Here is a 7,038-nt window from a genome sequence, read left to right as displayed (position 1 = left end):
AGGGAGAAGCAGGCTCCATGCAGGGAGCCCGATGCGGGACTCAATCCCGGGGTCTCCAGGATCATGCCCTGGGCTGAAGGTGGTGCTAAACAGCTGAGCCACCCAGGCTGCCCTCTGCTCATGTTTAGTTTCTAAGTTTTTCAGTAATTTACATATATTGCTTCTCCAACAAGATTCTAGAAGCAGGGACGCCCGGGGGGCTCAGTGGTTTAGTGCTGCCTTCATCCCAGGGCGTGATCCCTGGGGTCCTGGGATGGAGTCCCATGTCAGGCTCCCTGCGGGGAACCTGCTTCTCCCTCTGCCTGTGTCTCTGCCTCTCTTTCTCTCTCTATGTGTGTGTGTCTCTCATGAATAAATAAATAAAATCTTAAAAAAAAAAAAGATTCTAAAAGCAATCATTGCTCTCCTTTATTAAATGTTATTTTTTTCTCTTTTCCACCACTTTCCAAGGAAGTATGGCCTCCTCTTTACAGATGGGGATACGGCCATTCTGAGGCCAGAGAGCGGATGCAGGTGCTAGATTCTGGGTTCAGCCCCGGGCCTGACTCCATGGTCACAGTGCATCTGGGTAATTTCTTTGTCTGCTCTCTGGGCATCAGTGACAGGTGGGGTGACTGTAGGTCATCTGTGACCATGCCCATAAACTAGGAGCAGACACCGAGCAGAGGCGATCCTGGGCTCCTCTCTGTAGCCGATGCCAGCTCTCAACTTGTAGCTCAGCAGTCCTTGGCCGAGAGAATGCATTTTCACGGAACCTGGAGTATCTAAAAGTTGCCTGGAGTTTGGCCCTGGGTGAGAGCATTCAGAAATTTCTGGGTGGTTCAGAGATTTGCATCATGACTTCAGTTCAATCGGGGCTCACAGGGACCATATTTGGACCTCAAAGGCAAGGAAGATGGAAAGACCCCCATGTGTCTTTGAATCTCCTTTTGAGTCAGAAATTGTGTCTTCATCCAACCTACTGCAGCCCTTTCAGGCCCAGAATCCCACTGAACGGGGAGCAGCTTAGCAGTGGGGATGGGGCCGTGGGGAAATGTCTTCATCTGCCACCTGTTCCACCCACTTACTGGGCTTGTCTGAATCTGGCACCTTTTTTTTTTTTTTAAGATTTTATTTCTTTATTCATGGGAGACACAGATAAAGAGAGACAGGTAGAGAGAGACACAGGCAGAGGGAGAAGCAGGCTCCACGCAGGGAGCCCGACGTGGGACTCAATCCCGGGACTCTAGGATCATGCCCTGGGCTGAAGACAGGTGCTAAACTGCTGAGCCACCCAGGGATCCCCGCGGCACCTGATCTTTTTGACAAAATCTGTCAAATGCTTGTTCTCCCCTGTTCCCTCCCGTGCCCACCCTATAATCTCAGGTTAGGATATAGTGCATCTGGCACAAAGGTCAGGCCAGTTCCATCTCTCAAAACCTTGAAGAAGTCATCTTGCTTGTGGGCCAGAAAATCTCAGCCAGTGACCACAACCTAGTGGGACACAGGTCTTCAATGTGCGGCTTCAGTTTCTTTTCACTCTCTCAAATACTGATAATAAGGCCATTTGGGAATTAAATGGGTCTACTTCTACTGAGATCTCTTTATCTAAAACAGCATTCACTAGCATTAACACTTATTTGAATCCTTGTAACTCAGCAGGTACTACAGTTTACATATATTGTAGTATTTGATCCTCACCACAACCCCACGAGGGGAGTGTGTTAGTATCTCTTTTAACAGATGAAACTCTGGGAGGTTACACTGCTTACCCAAGGTCACACAGCCAGTTAGTGACATGGCTGGGATTTGGACCTTGGTCTGGCTGTCCTCAGAGCCTGTGGGTTTGAACTTCTGCTATTGCTCCTCTAGATGGTTAAGGGTAGACAAAAATAAAATTCTGCAATCTTGATCATTTCCTGATTTGCAAAGATCACAGCACTAGACTCTCACAAGCGCTGGCATGTCAGCTTCCTCCTTGTATTAGATTATTGGGTAGAAGCAGTGGTGGGAAGGTAGAGCTTGGGAAATTTTTAACAACTGGGTCTTGGTGGGTGGGAGGAAGCCCTGCTTGGTAGCACTTGTGGAGGTGTGAATGCCTCCACGGCCCGGCCTCAATTTCATTATGAGGTCACTGAGCACAGAATTGTGAGGAAATGCACCCAATGGTTCTTCTGTGTCTACGTAAGCCTGCCTTTCCACAGGGTGGGAGAACTATTACCGAGCTGCTCCGGGTTTAGAACAAAGCACATCCAGGGATGCCTGGGTGGCTCAGTGGTTGAGTGTCTGCCTTCAGCTCAGGTCATGATCCCAGGGTCCTGGGATCAAGTCCCACATTGGGCTCCCTGCAGGAAGCCTGCTTCTCCCTCTGCCTGTGTCTCTGCCTCTCTTTGTGTCTCTCATGAATAAATAAATAAAATCTTAAAAAAAAAAACAAACAGAAAAGAACAGAACAGAGCACATCCCAAACCCTAAGTGGCATATGGGGCTTATCACAGCATGAGGCTCAAGAGCTATTACACATGGTCAAGGTTCACAAGGTAGCCTCCACCTCTCCTTTGAGCCTCTCCTCCAGTTCTCCAGGCCCCAGCCTCACACACAGTCTTACTGGTTTCTCCCTTTCTCTCTCCCTCCCTCTCTCCCTCCCTCCCTCTCTCCTTCCTTCTTTCCCTTCCTCCCTCCTTCTCTCCCTTCCTCCCTCTCTCTCCTTCCTTCCTTATCTTCCTCCCTCCCTTCCTCCTTCTCTCCTTCCTTCCTTCTCTCCCTCCCTACCTTCCTCTCTTCCTCCCTCCCTCTCCCTCTCTGTCTCTCCCTTTCCCTTCCTCCCTCCCTCTCCCTCTCCCCCATCCCTCTCTCTTTCCAGCCCTTTGTCTTCCTGCATTTTTCTTCCCCGTCTTCTAGTCAACTTCTCTTCCTGCTTCCATCTCAGCTCCTACGTCACTCTCTCAGGGTGCTGTCCCCACCTCCTGACTTTGTTCCCAATCCCCATATGTGTCTCCTTCAGAGACTTCATCGTCATTTCATAGAAATCATTCTTGTGCCTGTAATAATCCCTCTGTCCCTGAATCCTCAGCCCCAGGGCCTGGCACATGATAGTAAAAGCAACAGACTTTCAACATGTGAAACTGTTGTTTCAACAGTGAAACAGTTCTGTAGGCCCCAGACAACCCAGCCTCCCTCCTGGCTCTTAGCTGGCACTGCTAGGCACTAAGTGTTTACTAAGCTGAACTTGACTCATACTTAAAAGACCTCAGGATCTCTTCTGAAAGTATGACTTCACAGTCGTGCCTCCCTCCACAGGTGAGATTTTATAATCTCGCCTCTTCCACTGACCTGGAGAGCACCGTGTAGAAGACCACACTGTAGGAGGATTCACAGTCTCTCCCTCTCCTGCCTCATCCAGCACGACTGGATCGATAAATGCTGGAGAAGGCAGGAGAGGAGGGAAAAAGTTAAGAACCTACTGGAGCTTAGACATTTGGAGAAGAAAGGAGCAAGTTTAAGAGCCAGCTGCTGCAAACATGAGACGTATGAAACTTTGGAGTGGTGGAGAAAATGGATTTTGGAATTTTTTGCTCTGTGTTAGGACTGGAATCTCTTGCGGCATTTTTTCCTCCAAAAGAATAAATATTTTAAATGTCTTTAAACTACTGGGGTTTTTGCTGTTGTTGTTGTTTGTTTGTCTTAAAGTAATTTCCACCCCCAACAGAGTGTTGGAGGGGAGCTTGAACTCAGGCCCTGGAATCAAAAGTTGCATGCTTTACCCAATGGAGCCAGCCAGGTGTCCCCTATTGTTTTGAGTGTTGCTTTTCTTATTGTTGTTTTCATGCAATGCTGGGGGGAGGCAGGCTCCAACACTGGAGGGTTCATTTTATGTTTTATATTTTATTTTATTTTAAGACTCCTATCAGTGTCAAGGACAGAAATCTGAAATCGGCTTATGCAAAAAAAAAAGCAATTCTACGAGCTCATCAGACTGGAAAATTCAAGGATGAGGGTGGCTATGGGATGGCTCTAGCAGGAAAAGAGTCTGATTGGCCTGACTTGGATCACATGCCATTCCCAGAACAATCAGTGTGGCCAGGAAGGATGGGACACTCTAGTTGGCCAGTCTGGGTAGTATGCCCTCCCTTGGGGTGGTAAGCGTGAGTAGAGCACCCCAATTGACAGCTCCTCCCACCAAGTGCCACCGAGGAAGGGTGGCTCTCTAAAAGTGATACAGCAGGGACAAAGAGAGAGTCTACTACAGCGGGTTAGATGTGAGGAGACCTTAGCAATCAGCATGCCAACTTCCTGCTCTTACTATCCTTTGGAGCTACGAATGCTATTCCTGAGCAATTTCAGTTAGGAACATCTCCCTTCCATTGACCTGCTTCCTTGTAATTTCCTCCAATCATCCAGCTCTTCATTTTGGGGCCACGCAGAATAATACAAAACCTTCCTCTCCATGTCAACCTTCCAGATGTTAAGTTTTCTGGATTCTTCTGACCAGGTGGTCAGTCTCATACCGATCACCAGTTTCCTGGAGATAAAAACACCAGCCTTGAAATCAGGAGGCCTGGGCTCCAGCCCTCACTCAGCCTTTAATGCAGAATAGTGGCCGCCCTGGGAGGAATTGAACACTGTTCCCATTTTGCAGATAAGGATACTGTAGCCCCCCAAATTCATGTATTGAAACTCTAACCCTCCAAACAATAGTATTCTGAGGTAGAGCCTTTGGGTGGGAATAAGGTCATGAGAGTAGGGCCCACATGAATGGGATTAGTGCCCTTATAAGAAGAAACAGAAGAGATTCTTTTTTTTTTTCCCCCTCCGACCTGTAGGGATACAAGAAGAAGACATCCGCCACCTTTAAACTAGGAAGACTGCTCTCAGCAGGAACAGAATCAGCTGACACCTTGATCTTGGCCTTCCCAACTTCCAGAACTGTGAGAAATAAATGTTTAGGCAGCTCAGTCTATGGTAGTCTATCATAGCAGCCCAAACTAAGACAGATACTGAAGTCAAGAGAGGTTAAGAGCCATGCCCAAGGTCACACAACTGGAAACGAGGAAGGTGGAATTTGCATCCAGGAGGACATCATTCCAAAGCTTCCATTCTTTATCACTTACTTTATGGCCTCAAGCAAGTTACCTCATTTCTTTGTGTCCCAGTTTTCTCCTTCACAATTTGGGAACTTTGGTGTGTATTAGAATCACCACAGATCACTAGGGCTCATCCCCTGTGTACCTGGATGCAGTGTTTTTGGGGTGGGATCTGAGGCTTTGCATTTTAACAACTTCCCAGGCGCTGCTGGTCTGGGTCTTACACTTTGAGAACCACTGTAGTAATGGATTCCAGCTCTAACATACCATGATGGGGCGGGGGGGGGGGGGATTTTACCTTTCCATTTAATTGAGTTGAGGTTCCTATTAAATGGGGTGTGCGTGTATGAAAGAGACAGAGCACTTGCGTGTGAGTAAGCAGACAGTAGACATTGTGCTTCACAATCATGTTAATTCAAGGAAATTTCAAGAAGTAGGTAAAATAAGTGGGGATGATGAAGAGTAGATGCCTAGTTAGATTAGAAGGGAAGCAGAAGGAACAGGCTCAGAATCCTACAAGTTTTATAATTATAATAATTCCACTTATTGAACACCTTCTATGTGCTAACTGCTTTCCATACATTATCTCATCCAATTCTTATGGCCAGTCTGTAAGGTAAGTATCAACACTGAAGCTTTGCCAGTGAGAAACTAGGTTCAGAGAAGTTAGGAAATGGGAACGATGGGAATGTAATAGGGTACAGCTGCTGCAGGAAAGGTTGAGGCTTCTCAAAAAGTTTAAACCTCGAGTTACCATACGAATCAGCGATGCCACTGCTAGGTATAGCCTCAAGAGAATGGAAAACATTCCACTTAAAAACTGTGCATGAATGTTCATAACAGCATTATTCGTAATAGCCTCCAAAGTGGAAGTGACCCCACTGTCTGTCAACTCAGGAGAGGATAAAGAAAATGTGGCATGATGCTAAGTGAAAGAAGCCACACAAAAGGCCACCTATTGCATCATTGGGAAGTCCAGAATGTGCAGCTCCACAGAGACATGGAAACAGAGTCCTGGTTGCCAGGCGCTGGGGGAAGTGGGGGTGCTTGGGGGAGTGACTGTTGGTATGGGCTTTCCTTTCCTTGGGATGAGAATGTTCTGGGACTAGATGGTGGTGATGGTGGCATGACTTGACGACTACATTAAACACTGTACACTCCAAAAGGGTGAAATCTGTGCTAGGTGGGGTATAGCTCAATTAAAGAGAGGGGGCTGCAGGGGGACCTGGGTGGCACAGTGGTTGTGTCTGCTTTCAGCTCAGGTCGTGATCCCGGGGTCCTAGGATCCAGTCCGCATGGGGCTCCCCGCAGGGAGCTTGCTTCTCCCTCTGCCTCTCTCTCTGTGTCTCTCATGAATAAATAAAATCTTTTTTTTTTTTCTTTTTAAAGAGAAGGGTTTGCTAAGCTATAGACAGAGGGGTGCAGCTGGGAGCTGAACCTAGGGGCACGTGGCCTATGATTACCGCCTTGGCACCCCCTCACCTGGGCAAGGCCCCTCCCTCCTCCGCGTGGGCTCGGCCCCCCCCTGCGGCTCCCTGGGGCCTGATGGGGGCAGGACCCGGTGGGGCGCGGGGAGGCGGCAGGCCGGGGCTGGGGTGCGGGCCAGAACCCCTTCTCCCTTTCCCGTAAGAGCAGCGGGGCCCTTTCCAAACCTGCCCAGTCTGCTCCTTCCAGGCCTGGGAAGGCCCCCGGGCGCTTGACAGCGGCTCCCAGGTGTGCTGACCGCCGGGCGTGCACCGACGGCACCTGCCCGGACCCAGCCTGCGCCCCAGGGCCCGCCTGCTCCTTCTGGGAAAGCGGGGGCGGCTGCGAGGAAGCCTGCCCCCCCCCCCCCCCAGCTACGCACCTCTGCTCCTGGAGCCACAACTCTCCTGTCTCAGTGGGGTCTCCTTCCTGCCACTGACCTTGAGGGCGGGGTGGGGGGGTGGGGGGGTGTCCTGCCTCCCTTCCTTCCCTCCCTCCTTTGGGTCTTTCT

The sequence above is a fragment of the Canis lupus genome, chromosome 5 (genome assembly GCF_048164855.1).
Source record: "Canis lupus baileyi chromosome 5, mCanLup2.hap1, whole genome shotgun sequence".
Taxonomy (NCBI): Eukaryota; Metazoa; Chordata; class Mammalia; order Carnivora; family Canidae; genus Canis; species Canis lupus.
The sequence above is the reverse complement of the archived record's forward strand: the minus strand, read 5'-3'. Positions refer to the sequence as shown.